This window comes from Sorex araneus, chromosome 2 (assembly GCF_027595985.1).
Source record: "Sorex araneus isolate mSorAra2 chromosome 2, mSorAra2.pri, whole genome shotgun sequence".
Classification (NCBI taxonomy): Eukaryota; Metazoa; Chordata; class Mammalia; order Eulipotyphla; family Soricidae; genus Sorex; species Sorex araneus.
Window position 1 is genome coordinate 144,423,016 of NC_073303.1, and position 18,571 is coordinate 144,441,586.

The following is an 18,571-nucleotide window of genomic DNA, read 5'->3' on the forward strand; positions in this document are numbered from 1 at the left end:
GCACAGTGGGTAAGATGTCTGCCTTGCACGTGGCTGACCCAGGTTTGATTCCTCTGTCCCTCTAGGAGAGCCTGGCAAGCTACCGAGAGTTTCCTGCCCACACGACAGAGCCTGGCAAGCTACCTGATATGCCAAAAAAGCTATTCGATATGCCAAAAAACAGTAACAAGTCTCACAATGGAGACGTTACTGATGCTCGCTTGAGCAAATTGATGACAGCGCAGTGTAGAGCTCTCTCTATATTATAATGAATCTAGTCAAAATCACACTTTCAAAATCAGCATTCTATAAATGTAATGATAGAAAAATATAAAGAATAAGAAATCCAATAAAAAATAAATGGACAAAAGACATGAATGGTTTACTTCTCCAAAGACGGAAAGAATGGATGGCAAATATGTGGGGGGAAAATCTCAGCTTCACTTATTATTAGGGAAGTGCAAATCAAAACCAAAATGAGATATGGCCTCAACCCAGTGAATATGGCTTACATGAAATAAACTAGAAACTAGTGTTGTGGGAATGTGGAGAAATTGGAATCCTTCGTCGCTGCTAGTGGGAATGTAAATTGGTGCACAGCTGCTAGAGGAAATGGTATGGAAATTCCATAAAACAATAAACATGGAAATAGTTTATAACCCAGTGCTACCAGTCCAAGTCATTTATCAGAAAGAATTGAAAACATGAGTTTGAAAGAATATTTTCAAACCCATGCTCATAATAGCATAAAAAACAGAATTCACCCAAATGCCCAACAACATACAACTGGATAAATGATGAGAATTAGTTGTCATCAAAATTTTAAAAGATGGGAGCTAATTACCACCAGCTACCCTCAGCAGTGTTTTTGAACACACTGAAACACTAGTTTAATCCAACACCACATCCTTTCATCTCCCCCACAACACCCCCCAACCCTGCCCTGGACACACACACACACACACACACACACACACACACACAAATCCTCATTACATCATGGATACGTTCATCTAGGGAGTGACCCTTAGGCCCTCTGAGCACTGTTTGGGGAGGCTCCCATCTAATAGGATGCAAACGTGCCTTTGGGGGACAAACTCATCCCAAACTTGAGTGATTATATAAACTAAGTCAGGAAGTGAAAGACAATGACCTGAATTTTTTGCTTATGTACAGAATATAAATTACTGGAGCAAACCAACTGGCAAGAAAAAGCAAAATTAACTTCCAGACTCTATGAAAACCATGGTAGTTACCAGAGGGGGAAAAAAGGCAGATAGAGAGGAAGAAAGAGCAGTGGAATGAACCTGCAGCCTTGGTGGCAGACAACGATGACAGTTGCTCCCATTTAGGAATCTGATTCTAAACCTTAAAACTGCTTATTATTGTAAGTCAATGAAATAATTTAAAAAGCTTATTATAGTTAGGTAGCATGTGATAGGCGCGGTCAAGCTTATGGTGTTGATGCAGGTGATTATTGCATCCCACCACCACTACCACAGTGCACATGATCCTCCTCCACTGTCCTTGTGTCTCCTCTGACCCTCCTCCCACTGCTTGTCAATCAGTTGTGTAACAGAAAACCGAGGGTTTCACATTGTACTGTACTATCTCTTCCTTTCTTTCATCTATCTATATATCACAGATATCCTATTTATGTCCTTCTTCCTCTTTCTTATGAAAACAACTTTAATGGTAGTACGTGGTGTGAAAATAACTTTAATAGGCAATATATAGGCTTTAATAGGCTTCATCAGAGACATTCTAATTGTGTATGTGGAGTGATAAAGAATAGAAGCCTCCCTCCCTTCCTTCCTTCCTTCCTTCCTTCCTTCCTTCCTTCCTTCCTTCCTTCCTTCCTTCCTTCCTTCCTTCCTTCCTTCCTGCCTTCCTTCCTGCCTGCCTTCCTTCCTTTCTATTTTCTCCCTTCCTTCTCTTCATATAAGCAAGATCACAAGCTGCTTATCTTTTACTATCTGGTTCATTTCCCTTAACATGATGCCCTCCAATTTTATCAAATTGCAGTACTGTGAAATTTCACCATTTCTCATCACTGTATACCATTCTGTATATATACCAAAATTTCTTTCTTTTTCTTTTTTCTTTTTCAGTTGGGGAGAGGTTGGGTCACACCCTGCAATGCTCAGGGGTCACTCCTAGCTCTGCACTCAGGAATCACTCCTGGCAGTGCTCAAGGGACCATATGGGATGCCAAGGATCAAACCCAGGTTGGCCATATGTAAGGGAAACACCCTCCGCACTGTACTACAGCTCCAGCACCCCCACAATTTCCTTATCCACTATTCTGTTGGCACTTATGTTTTTTTTAAGAGCTTCACTATTTTAAGTAGTGCTGTATTGAATATTGGTGTACATATCTTTTGGATTGATATTTTTTGTTCGTTGAATAGAATTTCAGAAGTGGGATCTGGGATCATTTGAAAGTTCTATTTACAATGTTCTGACAAGTTTCGAGACAATTTTTCAGAGACATTATTCCATCAACAATTCCTGTCCTACCACATCTCCAATAGCAGTTATTATTCCTGCCTTTGTCATATTGATCATTCTTGCTGTTATAAGGTGGTCTCATCATTCTGATTTGCATTATAATAATGATCAGTGATAATAAACATTTTTGCCCATGGGTTTTTTGGTCATCTTTATGTTGTCTTTGAGAAAATGTCTGTTCATCTTACTTCCCCATTATTTTGGATGGGTCTGTTTGTTGTTTTTGTTGTTGTTGAGCTTTGAGATTGCTTTATTAATCGTGGATATCAGCCCTTTGTTTGACGTATAGTGTGCAGGTTTTTATTCCCAGTTAAGGTATATCTTTTTATTTTAGAACTAATTTTTTTCACAATACAGAAACATTTTTAGTTTGGTGTAGTCCCATTTGTTTACTTGTGCTTTTGTTTTCTTTGACAACAAGTTGCATCATTGAAGACTCTTCCTCTGAGATTAAGATCTTCAGGAGTTCTGTCTATTTGTTCCACGATGAGTTTATTGGGTGCAGATTTGATATTAAGGTCTTTAATCCATTTTGAATTGATCTTTATGTACAGCATGAGATAAGGGGTATAATTCATTTTCCTGCATGTAGCTAACCAATTTTCCCAGCACCATTTGGTGAAGAGGCTCTCCTTGTTTCACTTCATACACATAGCTCCTTTCTCATAAATTGGCTATGCATAGAATTGACTGTTCAATATCTGGGCTCTAAAATCTGTTTCATTGACCAGAGTCTTTCTTCATCTAGTACCATGTAGTTTTCAATTCTATAGCTTTTAAATAATAATTTAAGTTTGAAAATCTAATTCCTCTGAACTCTATTACCCTAAGGATTGTTTTAGCTATTCAGGGGTTTATATGGTTCTGTACATATTTTAAATATTTGTTTCATGTCTTTAGAGAATGATGTGGGAATTTTGGTGAGGTTCATCTGTGGGAATTATTTTTTTATTTCTTTTTTTGGGGGGGCAGGAGGTCACAATAGGCATTGCTCAGGGGTTAATCCTGACTCCACACTTAGGAATTACTCCTGGTGGTGCTCAGGACACTATGGGATGCCGGGTATCAAACCCAGGTAGATTATATGCAAGGCGAACACCTCATCTGCTGAACCATCATTCTGGCCCTTGATGAGTTTCATTTTGTAGTTAAAAATCACTTTGTGTATGGACATTGTAATAACATAGATCCTTGCAATTTATGAACAAAAACTGTTTCCAACTTCTTGTGTCTTCTTTTGCTTCCTTTGGTGCCCTGTAATCCCACCAATGGCCAACATCCAGAGACTATAAAACCAAGCTCCCGGAAGAGAGCTATGCAGAGAGTCTCTTGCCCCTGCGCCTGGCTGTCTTCCCCGGGGCCCTCGGAGGGGCTGGGTTTCAGTTTCCCTCCCCACCTTGAGCAGAGCTCCTGTGACCGAAGACCTCCCGAGCCACAGCCATGCTCAAGGCCCCTCTCCACGCGTTCAGATGAGCCTCACGCATGAAGGAACCGGCAGAGGAACTCAGGTGTGTGGGACCGGAGCTTGAAGCTTCCAAGCCTTCTCGGATCGGGACTAAGCCTCTTCCACCTAGATTCTCCATTTTCCAGTAGCTAGGTGGCCATACCCAGGCACTGCCCCCGGCACCCTGTAGTCCCCAAAACAGCCAACATTCAGAGACTATAAAACCAAACTCCCGGAAGACATCTTATAGCCTAGTTCTCCCTCTGGGAGAATGTGGCAATCTACCAAGAGTTTCCTGCCTACATGGGAGAGCCTCACAAACTCCCCATGGTGTATTCATATGCCAAAACCAGTAACAATGCTGGATCTCATTCCCTGACCCTGAAAGAGCCTCCAATGTGGCACCGTTGGGAAGGACGAGTAAAGAGAGGCTTCTAAAATCTTAGGGCTAGGACGAATGGAGACATTACTGAGACCACACGAGAAATTCAACAATCAACGGGATGATGATGATGATGATGATGATGATGATGAATTATAAACTGGTTTTTCACCTCCTTTGTTAGATTTATTCCCGGATACTCAAGTTTTATTGACAAGATTATAAATGGGGTATCTTTAACATTTTTTCTCTTCTGCATCAATGTTTGCATATAAGACTGTTACAGAGTTCTTTGCATTGATTTTGTAGGCTGCTATTCTACTGTGTCCATTTGTAATTTTCAGGACTTTTGAAAAATGGAGTCCTTGAGAATTTTCTATCTATGACATTATATAATCTGTGAACAATAATAGTTTAACTCCATATTCCTATTTTTTTCAATATGAATTTCTTTAATTTGTCTTTCTTTCTAATGTCAGTGTCTGGACTTTCAGTACTGAATATTACATGTTATACCTGCAAATATTGAAACATCTTTTCATCTTTGGGATAAATCCTACTTGATCATGGTGTATAATATGTCTAATGAATTGTTGTATTTGGTTTACCAGAAATTCACTGAGGACCTCTGCATCTATGTTTATCAGGGATAATTACCTGAAATTTTCTTTTTAGGAAATTTCTATCAGTTTTTGGTATCAAGATGATGTTAGTCTCACAAAAACTATTTAGGATAATTCCTGCTTCTACTTTTTGAGAGAGCATGAGGAGAAGGCATAATAATTTCTCTTTAAAGATCTTCAAGAACGCACTGGTGAACCCATCTGGTTAATAGGGGAGTGTTGTGTTTGTTTTTATTTTCTTATAATCTTCTGCATTTCTGAGGTTACTGATGCAATTTTTCCCATTTCATTCCTAATTCAATTTATCAGGATTTTCTTTCTGTTTTTTCCTTATGACTTTAGGTAGTGTCTTTTTAATCTTGTTGATTCTTTCAAAATATAAATCTTCTCTTTGAATAGCATACTATTGTGTTTTCCCAGTAAACTAATAATCATGGGTTTTATTAAGGTCTACCAAATAATCTGCCATTTTAGGAATATGACTGGTACTTCAGAAAAGAGTTTTGTAAACTCAGGTAGAAATACATCAGTATTTTATTTTCCTTTTCTGTAACTTCACTTTACCAAATATATACATATTATATATAATATATATTATGTATAATATATATAATATATATTACCAAATATATATATTATATATAATATATATATACTTATATTTGGTTTTGGGGCCATACCTGGCAGTGCTCAGTGGGTATGTTCTGGCTCTGCACTCAGAAATCACTTCTGGTAGTCCTTGAGGGACCAAATGTGATGCTGGGTGTCAAACTTGGGTTGGCTGTTTTCAAGGCAAGGGCCCTCTCCAGGCCTAATCTTTTTAAATTCTTAATTTCAAACTTTCACCTACTATCAAACAACCATTCTCTTACTGCCTTACCACACGGTTCTTCTGTGCATGTGCACCAGTAGTGTCTCTGTGAATCAACAATTTTTCTTCTTAAAAGATAACCATCAGATTGCTATAGTGTGACTTCATTTAACCATACTAACTTTAATTCCTTTTAAGTACTATCTTCAGGTGCTGGAGAGATATGTTGGGGTTAAGGTGTTTACCTTGCATGCAGAGAGCCCTAGTTCAATCCCTGGCACTGCATATTATCCCCTGAGCACTTCCAGGCATAAGACATTTAAAACAAGAATCATATTACAGAAAATAAAATGCACAAATAGTCATTGGAAGGTTGGCAACACTTAATTTAGGAAGAACTATAAGGGCCTAAAACAAAGAGCATATCAGTGTCCTAGGATGGCTGTGACAAAAATCTGTGACATATTTTTCAGCTTAGGAAAAACATAAATTTATTCTCTCACTTTTCTGAAAATTTCAATTTAAAGCACTGATATAGTTAGAATTTGTGGAAATATTTGTCCATAATTTTTTTCCTAGCAGTTGGTGACTGCGGTAAATTCTTGGTATTTCTTGATCATTCCAATCATTCTGACTCCATATTCACACAGTTTATCTCTTCTAATAAGGGCACCTGTCACTGAATCTAAATCCAGAACAGTTTTATCTCAAATTGCTTAAATATGATTACACATGTAAAGACTTTTTACCAAGAAGGTCATAATCACAGGAAATGGAGGTTAAAACTTGGATATATGCCATTTTTGGCAATGCAAGTCAACAGTGAATATGTTAGAAGGCTGAAAGTTTAGGAGTATGAAAATCTCAGAGAAATTTTTATAATATGGAATTGAGAAAAGTATATACTAGGTTGCAGTGAAAGTAAGATGAATCATTCTAGAGGAATAAGACAAGAAAAGAGGGCTGGTGAAATAATACAGGGATTAAGGCCCATGCCTTTCATAAGTCTGAACCCAGTTCAAAACCTCTTGGTTCCCACAAAATTTACTTGTTGCAGCCTTGGTGCAACAAGTAAATTTTAAATTCTCTGGGCCATCCCAATCACTACTGGGATGGCCCAGAGAATCCCTGGTATCAAAAGGTCCTCATAATATGGCATCTTTAGACCCATATATCTAACTGCTCATCCAGTTAGCTGAGAGCAACCTGTGAGCAGGTTCTTGAGACCCATTTGGGAGACCTCAAAACAGAAAATAAACAGACAAAGGAGGAAAGGTAGAAGGTAGAAGAAAGAACATCATCACTTATTGTACCTAGTATACTCCTAGAACCGAGTACATTCCTAGTATCACATATGTTATGATTTATGTGTTCAGGTCTCATTGACCCCATAGGCAAATATCTGGGGAAAGATAAAAATAGAAAAAGTAATAGTGATTTGGAAATTGAAGCTACGCAATCTGGAGAATAAAATTCTAGTTGTGAGGAGGTCCAGAAAAGGAACTGGTATTGAGACAAAGGTTATAAATCAGTTTGAAATTGTTCATTTTATGGAAACATTAAAATGTTCACAGGTAACACTGGATCAGATAGTGAGAAAGATTCTGAGGCTTTCTGAATATGCCAAAGGCTTCTAGGCAGACATGGCTGCATTTGGCTTCAGGGAGAGGGGAACCCTTATGATATGATGTGGACCATATTAATTAGGCTGATAGCATTTGAGTATAGCCTTACTGCCAGAATTCATCCTCTTCTGCTGTCAGACTAGACTCTGAAGCCAAGACCTGAATGATTGTTTAGTACCCTCTAATGCTCCAGCTATTTTTTCTAGACTAGCCTTAAGTCCTTTCAAAGTTTTTTTTTTTTTTTTTTTTTCCAGGACACTCAGAGGCTATTTGAATCTCTAATTGACCAACATCCCAGAACAAGGAAATCTCAGAGAGGGAATTAAGGGATAAGTAAGAGACCAGAAGAGAAAGTGAAAAGCATATAGAGCATAAACTAAGACTCACAGAAATATTTGGGAAGTTTTGATTGCATGAGTGAATCAATCTAACTCAGTGACTTATAGATGATTATTTTAAGTGGTTTATCTGAAAATTTACATTAAATTACAACAACATAGAACCAGAGACTGAAATGAGAGCAGTTCATTTGAAAAGACTATTTTCATATGCTCCTTTCCTATTCTCCTGAAGGCATTTTAATAGCTTATTTACTAGCCTATCTCCACCCTGGAATGAACATTGTTTGGTCTCAAGCACCATGTCTTAATCTTTTAAAAGAAAATGTTTTGATTTATTTTCAGTGTTCCCAGCAGCGATGGGCATGAATGAATTTTATGGGAACTAAATCTTATTTGACTGAAGAAGACCTTTTAAAGAAACAGAATAAAAGGTAAATATTAAAGTGAATATTTATTTGGAATAAGAAATGACAAGTTATACATCTAAAATGATATGTAGTGCAAATATCAGAAGATGTAGAAAAACTGTTTTTAATAACTACCTGACACATGGTTCTAATTCCTAGATGTTTTTGATTTTGCTTTTGGTCCTACATTTTTGGATGACCCCTTCCTACCCCAGTGATTTTATAATAGTAATTTATAGCATAATTTTTATAGGAGAAAGAATCTATTCTAACACAACTAATTTGGATTTTTATTACTGATAGGAGATTTAAAATATAAGAATTTATATTCTTATGTAATATCTGAGTGGGTTTGTGTTATTGTTGTTGTTCTGGTTTTAGCTCTACCAGCTAGTCAGTGTTCAGCCAGCCAGTGCTCATGCCAGACTTGGTTCTCAGAGGTCGCTCCTAACAGTGCTCAGGTGACTATATGCAAATTCATGAAAAGAATCCAGCCTCCAGCATGCAAAGCATGTGCTCACCTCATTGTGCTCTCTCTCTAGCCCGCGTACATAATTTCTGCTTAGGCCACGGCATCTTAAACTTTTTCCACTTGTGATCTCTTTCCACCAGAGAAAAGCAACACAGGTAAGCACTGCCAGAAACACCCAAGATGCATTATGTAGTTGATTTTGAATTAAGTTTTGGTCACCGAACCTTTAGAAACCTTTCACTGCTGTCTAGGCTTTTGTGACACCCCCGCCCCCCTCCATGACCCCCAATGCCCTGCCACATTCAGTTATGTAACCCACAGTTTAACAAGTAAGAGTTTAAGGTATTAACAGTATCATAAAGACGCAGGAAGTCTGAGAAATCCTATTTCAAATAATCATCATAGGAGTGCACGATGCACTTGAAACGAAATTATGTGGAATTATTAAATATATTCCTAAAAGAAAGAAACATTTTTTCTGCTTCTTTAGAAAATTCTTCAGTAATTAGTTTTCATCACAATAAGATTGGGTTTGTTGCCCCATTAAATCCACTCTAAATATAACACCAAAATCATCTCATCTTAACTTGCTTCTCAAAACTATTCACAAGCATTTAACACAAACTGGTTTGAGAGCAGTATTGTTGAAAGGAACTGTGAGAAGAAAGAAGTAACAGTCTTAATGAACTACTATTGAACTATCTCACTATCTACAATTTTATCCAATTGTACATGTATGTGGCACATGGCTCATGCAAGTGAGGTACCCTGAAATTTAAGCTGGTTTTCTCTCTTAGAAAATCTTCTGGTTTTTATTCAGAAAAGAGACTTTAAGTCTCTGGTAAGTAGTTGATTAAAAAAATAACTGGTGGGTAGGGAAAATGAAAGAAGGAAAATAAAGGGAGGAAAGAAATGTGACAAGAAAAAAAAAAGAAGGGGTCTATTTGAATTCAATTTTAGGCATAGAGCTTCAGGGACCTCCGTTGCTTTAGTCTGCATTTTTTTCTACTCAGACAGTCTAATGTTTCTCACCACTTCCATTCACATCCTGAATTTATCCTATTCCCAGCTTCCTTCTGGAATGCACATGGTTAGAGAAATGACAAAACATAGCCTTCCTGGTGGGCTCCAAACTTGAAACTCTCTGTGTTTGGGTTCATTAAATGTTAATTGCCACCATGTGAAATCAGGAAGGTGTCTTTCTCCAAATACAATATTCCAAAGCTCATCAGCTTTTATCTTCTTCCATGTCTTAGGAGATCTATGGTTACATAGTGAAAGAAATTAAAGACATATATATTCATATTATTTTAATTTTACTTGCTCATATTTTCTGGAAACATGGAAATATTTTGGTTAAAAATCAATGATTTTTAACACATTCAAAGAAGGCAGCTTATTCTATAATTGAATCTTTCTGGTTTATGTTTTCTCTTATTGCCTCCCCCAATTCCATCACAATTCTATCCTGTCTACAATTGAGCTTTTGATTAATAAGCAATCTAGTTTTCTTTACAGTAGAATGCTTCACAATGATGCAATCAAAATATATCGAGAGTGTATAAAATACTTTACCCTGGAATTTTCTTGAACAGGCTTCCATATTCTCTGACCCTAAGGTACTTGGATATATAATTCTACAATTCTCTTCTGATCTTTCTTTTAAGTCCCTACTAGTATTTTAGACCCTCCAAATTTCTGTTCTAATATGTAGTTCTCTGCCTCCAAATTCCCGATTACTTTCCTTGTATCCAAATCCCAAACTTCTCTCAAATTCAACACAATATTCCCTCTGTAAGGAGTAATTCACCTCCCCCCCCCCGAATATCTCAGACAAAATTAACATGTAATAATGATTTACAACTACATGGTATACTCTAGTCCACAATTTATTGTCTCCAAGACTCATAAAAAATTGATTACTAAGAACTGATATTATATTTATCTTGTTTTATGTTTTATTCTATTTCTTTAGATTATAGATCATTGATAAGAAGTTAAAATGTCATCTTGTCTAATTCCATGTAATGAGGGTTCAAAACATTTATTTATTTTTTAAAAAACTTGACTCTCTCATTAAGGTTTTATTATGCCTGATCTATTATGAATCCTTTCCTCTCATGTCAGCAAATTGTCATTTTCTGGGTTTTCATCAAAATGGATATATTTAATGGTCTGAAGGACAATGAATATATTGACTTCCTTTTAGTAATATGATTTCAAATAATCAGCTTAACAAAAATTGGATCCTAGAGGCCATAAGTCATTCGCATTGCATGCCCCTGAAGTTCAGTTACCATGAAGAGGTATGACACCTCTTCAGTCATCTAGGTCAGTTCTCTATTTGATGTTATCAAATGTGAAAACATCCCGTGCTTGAAGGAAAACATGATACTCTCAAAGGTTTTCATTTTAACTTTTGACAGCTGCTGAGTCTTTTTTTTTTTTTTAGAAAATTGGTATTTGTCTCTTAATAAGGCCCACATGTTAATTCTGTTATTCATGCCTCAGGTCACCACAAATAATATGCTAGTAGTAGCAATAGTTCACCCATCAGTTCATTAAGTGTTGACATTATAGTTAAAATACCTTTCCTGAATCTTAACACTATCTAAAACTATTGATCTTCATTCAACAAGTTTTTTTGTCCTTTCATTATTATTTCTCTCCTGTTTTTTTACATATAACTACATCTATATTCCTTAAAATGAGCATGTCTAACTAACAGCTGTACATAAGGTGAGAAAGGGATAAACCCCTGACACAAGTATAGAGTGAGATACCATTCAATATATGACATAACAATAGGATTTGTGTGTATGTTATCCCTGTGCCAATTAATTAAGGAACTATTCTATTCAGTGGTAAAATGGAAAATTCTGGCAACTGGTTTACCAGGGGCAATGGGAAGACATAATTTGTAGCATTTTCCAATTTTTCATGGTGCAATAATTTCACTATGCCAGATTTCAAGCTATAAATGCAGCTCAGTAAATTAAAAGCTTGGAAGAGATATATGCCATAACATTAGATAGCATATCCATCAATAGCTACGGTAGACATACAGTACCTCAAGCACAGAGACAACAGTAGAATATTAAAAATAATCAGGAGGTTATGAATTTATGTATTTATTACTGTTTTTACTTGTTTCTTTCTTTTTGGTGGGGTGGGCACAACCAATCGTGCTGAGAGCTTACTCTTGGCTATGAGCTCAGGAATCACTCCTGGAAGACTTGGGAGACCATATGAGGTGTCGTAATTCAAACCTGGGTCGACACCATGCAAGACATGCTATAATATCACTTCAACCTCATAGTTTTTACTTTTATAACGTAATGAACAATATGCTTATATAGCTTAATTTTTATAATGTCTAAAAACTGGCTTGTAGAATTCCTTAAGATTTAATCATTAGCCCACTCGCTGCTGCCGCCGCTCCAGTATGACCGAGGAGGCCAAAAGAGCTACTTTGGACACCAGCAGCCCACTGAAATACTTGCACACAGCCTCCACTCGACTTCTTTGAGCTTTGAGCACAAAATGGAGACACGGACCCAAATCCGCGGCGCGGCTTGCGGGAGATTGCGGGGCGGGGATGTACCGGTCTCTGCCCAACACCGACACTTAAGGACAGTGCTGCCACGTGGGCTTCCCACTTGCCGTTGCCGCTGCTCCAGTATGACCGAGGAGTTCAAAAGAGCTACTTTGGACACCAGCAGCCCACTGAAATACTTGCAGTATGTGAACTGAGCGTTTCCGCCAGGCTGCCCCTGCGGGGGCCCGGTATTTCTCTAGGTTTTCCCATCTTATGAGCACCATAAATGGGTAAAAGATTGTAGTGATCGAATTTCAGGCAGAATTTTCCCTGGACTTTATACAGAAACCCAAAACTGCGCGGCCGCTATTGCGGCCACGCAGCCTAATGTCATCTAATCATCAGCAATATGAAATGGTTCCTTAGTAATGAGTTGGACTTTGGGGGGACCAAAAAAGGGTAAAAGTTTGTAGTGACGTGTAATTTCTGGCTGTACTTTCCCTGGACTTTATACAGAAACCCAAAATCACGCAGCTGCTGCTGTGGCCGCGCGACCTAATATCATCTAATCATCAGCAACATGAAATGGTTCCCTTTTAACGGGTCGGACTTTGGTGGGAAATCCTAACAAGAATAGTAAGTCTTTTGTTGAAATATTGAAGGCAATCAAAGTGGTAGCCATCTCTCTAGACTGAACTAAGCCATATCCCCATGCCGGCTGAAAAGAAATATCCTTCTTTGTGGGGAAGAAACGCGGCGTGGCGTTAACCATAGTATGATGTCCATTAAGTTGACATGGACCTGGTGGCATGGGAATGGGATACAAGGGAATAAATTATTATGTACATGGAACAGCGGGACGCTGGTGGAATCTCGAGCCGGGGCCGATACCAGCGCACTACTTTTGGTTCCAGAAACTGCTTGCAGACATTCTACCAGACTATCAACTAAGCCAGAGCCCCACGCCGTCTGATGACGGGAAATAACCATCTTTTTCAGGTTTTTTTTCCTTTGTCAGGCAGCATGGTGATTACTAAACAGGTGTGAACTCGGTGGCTCGGGACGAGGGGGGAAAAAAATAGAAAAGTTATGTAACAAACAGCAGGACTTAATATCTCTACATTCTCAGCAATGGAGAACTACCAAATGCTTCCTTGACAGTAGGACTGTCTTTTTCTTTTTTGGGGGAAACCCCAGCAACAATAGTGAGTTATGTGTTGAAACATAGAATGTAACCAAGATAAAGTGTAAACGAAGTGAAACTTATCACTTACAAGGGCGGGGACTGGGGGGGCCGGAAGGGGGCGGGAGGTATACTGGGTGGTTGGTGATGGAATAGGGGCACTGGTGAAGGGAAGGGTGTTTGAGTATTGTATAACTGACATAATCCTGAGAACTATGTAACCCTCCACATGGTGATTCAATAAAATTTAAAAAAAAGATTTAATCATTAGTATGCAAAAGTTTATATCATATTTAATATATAATTTATTTAATCCTACCAAATGTTTGGAATATTGGTTTATGTTTGATGCTACTAATAACCTCCATATCTCTCTGACATTTAATTCTGCTTTGAACTTTTGCTTTATTTTTATATGGGTTTTATATATGTATATATACATGTTTATCTAGCTTGTTATATAAAACCAATCATTTTATCTTGTCCATTACTCTTTAAAATTCTGTCATCTAACATTTCTGTTATCTTTATCCATTCTGACTTCATGTCATCTACACATTTGATGAGAAAACAATATATATGTATATATATACATATTATTTCCAAAATATCGGATAAAGAATGTTTGTCAAGACAGAATCCATGGTCAAACAGAATTCTCCATCTCTATTCTCCATTATGATAACCATCAGACATTAATCAGCAATGATTTAGCAATATTATCTTTATCTTCCCATCCTCCACAAATTTCTCTACTTTATCTCCTATGTGGTGCATGGCAAACCTAGAAACCCTCATTCTTTCTTTTATTGTCAATGAAAATGATAACTTTCCCCTACACAAAACCTACCACTTTGTCTGGGATTATTCAGTTATTGATTCTTCTCTAGTCTTTTCAATCTGTCTCTTCAATCTCTACCGCCTAACAAGCAGAGCAGAGCACACAAGCAGTGATTGAAAATATTTTTTTTATTCTGCTTCTTTCCCATTTAAAATATTGCATATTTAAATTTCTCTACTTTTCTTTCACTTACCATTGTTTCAGTATTCTTAATTATCAGAAGATAATTGATCAGTTTCATAACCTTGCTCCCACTATAAAAGTAGCTGCATGCAGGCAAAGTCTCCACCACTGGGTGGTCACTTTTAGGCTTATCTGCACCAGAATCTGACAAGACAGAGGTTGAACTTTCCCCTGCATATTTGGAATGCCTTCCTCATGTAATTCCTCAGAGGCTCTGGTATTCTCTTCACTCCCATACCATCATTCTCTTCCTCTCAGTTGAATATTTAGCTTTATCTTTTAAAGGACTAGCTTCTACCTTATCTTCATTATAGAATATTCTCCTTTAGTTCTTCTTTATACTGCATCCTTCAGTCCCATTGTTTTCACTTCATCTTTAATTCAATTTTCAGTTATTGATAATTTACTTTTTGTGTTTACTAAATCACTAAGAACCTCATAGCTCTTCTCCCCTCCTCTTTCTCTCTCTCTCTCTCTCTCTCTCTTTATCGCCCCCCATTCCACCCTTTTTCATCTCTTATAAAGCCTCTTTTCTTTTTCAAGGCTAGCCATTTCTGGTTTTTACTTTTTTTCTTTTTTAGTTTATGTTTTTGAATCACAAACCTTGTGATTCTCAGAACTTACTCCTGGCTCTGTGCTCAGGGATCACTTGTGGTGGTGCTTGGGGTCCATATGTGGTGCTGGGGACCGAAGCTGGGTCAGCCTTGTGCAAGGCAAGCACCTTACTCACTGTACTACTGCTCCAGCCACTGTTTACTCTTTAATCTTTCCTTCAATGATTCCTCCCAGCCTAATTATTTGTCTTCATCTTTATTTTATTTATTTTTATATCGATTCTGATAATTTTATCTTTTTATTTTTTATTTTTTCCCATTTATTTATTTATTATTGAATCACCATGTGGAAAGTTACAAAGCTTTCAGGCTTAAGTCTCAGTTACACAATGCTCAAACACCCATCCCTTCACCAGTGCACATATTCTACCACCAAGAGCCACGGTAAACCTCCCCCCCACCCCCCACCTCCCCAGCCCCCCATCCCACCTGTGTAGCTGATAAATTTCACTTTACTTTCTCTTTGCTTTGATTAAATTTAATATTTTAAAAAAAACCTCACTATTATTGTTTGGAGTTTCCCCACCCAAAGTCAGACCTGCTGGAAAGGAAGCATTTGATAATTTGTTTTCCATTGCTGAGAATGAAGAGATATGAGGTTGTGTGGCTACAGTAGCAGCCACAAGGTTTTGGATTTCTGTATTTTAGTATTTTAGTAACTAATTCTAGAGAAATTTCTGCCATAAGTAGCATCATTGCAAGCTTGTACCTCTCTGCTACTTTATATTCCACATCTTTAGATAGACGCCTTTTCTTTATTCTTGTCAAGTTTCTCCCCTTAATCACAGCTTGCCTGGGCATTCTTAGCACTCATCATTGTTTCTACCACTCTCACTACATCTTTCTTTATAGTCCAAATTTATATTTTCAGCCCAGATATTACGGGGATTGTGCATCAGACACAGATATTCATATGCATAATTCACTCTCTCAAAATCACGTTTCTTATCTTCCCATTGCATCCTTTCACCAAAATATTCTCTCCTCCTATAATTCCTATTTTGCTTTATATGGCCATCATTTGTCAAATTGTTCAGCCCGAAAATGTGCTGCAAACTCATCCTTATCACCTACATTCAATAAGTCACATATCTTTTTGAATGTCAATACTATAGGATCTTTTATTCCCTAAATTTTATTTTATTTTTATAAAGTTGTTCACAATAATTCATGACATTTAATATTCAAACACAATTCCCACATCCATTGGACCTTCCTACCACCATATTTTGAATGTTACCTCCACCCAGAATCCCAAATTGTGTCTCCCAAAGCTTGGTACATCAGTGGTATAGAGTATGAGAGGTTCAGGAATTCTAAAATTTAGAATACGATTATAGAGCAGATTCACTCATAGGTGAGGCCTATGTTGCTGTCTTCTTATTTCTTAGTTTTATTTCTTAGTCTCTGGATCACGACTGTTGATGAGTTTATGCTACCAGGAGCAGTTTGTGGGTGTGACTGTGAAGCTACTGGAAAACATGGGAGATGGGGGGAGGAGGCACATTCCTGCTCCGAGAGAGCTTGGAGATTTCCGTCATGGGTCCAAAATACCTGCATTTTTCTGCAGATTCACTCTTGGATGAGGCTCGTCTGAGCCTGTGGAGAGTGGCCATGAGCATGGCAGCAGTTGGGTTCTTGCTTCTTAACTTATTTTTAAGCACTGTAGCACTGTTGTCCTGTTGTTCATCTATTTGATCGAGTGGGCACCAGTGACATCTCCATTGTGAGACTGTTGTTACTATTTTTGGAATATTGAATATGCCACAGTTAGCTTGCCAGGCTCAGTGTGAGGGCAGGATACTCTTGGTAGCTTGCCAGGCTCTCCAAAAAGGACAGAGGAATCGAACCCAGGTCGGCTGCGTGCAAGGCAAACACCCTACCCACTGTGCTATCGCTCCAGCCCATTTTTAAGATAGATTTATAATTATTTCCCCACATGGGGTTTTTCTCTTCTTTTTTTGGTTCCAGATTTGTCTCTCTAAAACAACTTATATCATTGGCTTCCGCTATTTAATATCTAACAATAACTCTCAGGTGACTGCAGGAAATAGTACAAATGCAAACAGCCTGCCTACCTCTTCAATGACATACTTAAACCCCTAATTCACTGCAGTTTTTAAAGAGGACTATTCTTTAATTATATCTATCCTTTTATGCATAGTGAATTTAATTCAGAGAATACCATTCTACATTCTCAGGTGTTAAAATTCTCATCTGTATTCTTTCAGTAATAGCTAAAATAAATTCTCTTCTATGAATCATGACTGTACTCCTTAATCTACCATTTCTCATATGTTGCTATTCCTTCTTGCACAGACCTCTAGCAAGAAATTATCATAGTACTGAAAGTATTTATTGACTTTCCAATTTACATCATTATATGGAAACTTAGAAACTAGCAAACTTTTAAAAAGAAAAAAAACTAATTTCATTTATCTTTGTAGCTGTTACTGTTTTGGCATATCGAATATGCCACGGGTAGCTTGCCAGGCTCTGCCATGCATGCGGTATACTCTCTAAGTATTGCTGGGCTCTCTGAGAGGGATGGAAGAATTGAACCTGGGTTGGCCACCTGCAAAGCAAACACCCTATCCACTGTGCTATCTCTCCAGCTTGTGGCGTATTCGATATGCCAAAAACAGTAACAACAAGTCTCACAATGGAGACATTACTGGTGCCCACTCAAGCAAATCGATGAACAACGGGATGACAGTGCTGCAGTGCTTGTAGCTGTAGTTGCTAGTATATAGTTCTATATATCCTGAGAAACTTAGCATAAATAATGGTGCCTTATTTAACATTTTATAACTCAAGCAAAGAAAAAAATGCAAAAACTAGCATTAGTTATTTTTGGTGTTGGCGCATTGGGATATGTACTTTTTCATCTATATTCTCAAACCAGAATTTCAATATTCAACTTTTGATAAATGTATACATTTTAAACTTAGTTCAGGGAATAAAGTTCCTTCTTCACTTAAAATTTAAAAAACAGCTATTAAATTTTTCTATATTCAACTTTGTATTCCTATAAATGGTACATTGTCACAGCTCTGCCATTTCCATAGCTTAGTATAAGGTTTTTATGTCTGTGTATGTGTATTTTGATAAAACCAGGGACAAACGAACATATCAGGAATATTTGAGAACTGTAAATAAGATCTCAGACTCAACTAATGATAACTTAAAAATTAAGAGTTGAGGGCTGGAGAGATAGTACAGCCGTTAAGGTGCTTGCCTTGCATGCGGCCAACCCAGGTTCAATCCTATGCATCCCATATGGTCCCCTGAGAACCTCCAAAAGTAAGGGTTTTTTTTTTTTGCATTTTGGGTCACACCAGGAGTTACTCCTGGCTCTGCACTCATGAATTACTCCTGGCGGTGCTCAGGGGACCATATGGGATGCTGGGAATCGAACCCGGGTCGGCCATGTACAAAGCAAATGCCCCACCCGCTGTGCTATTGCTCTAGCCCCCTACAGGAGTGAGTTTTGAGTGCATAGCCAGTAGTTGCAGCTGAACATCACCATATCACCAGGTGTGGCTCAAAAACAAAACAATAAAAAGGAGTTGAACTATACTCTGAAATGACAAATGTGGTGGTAGAGATTGCTCCCA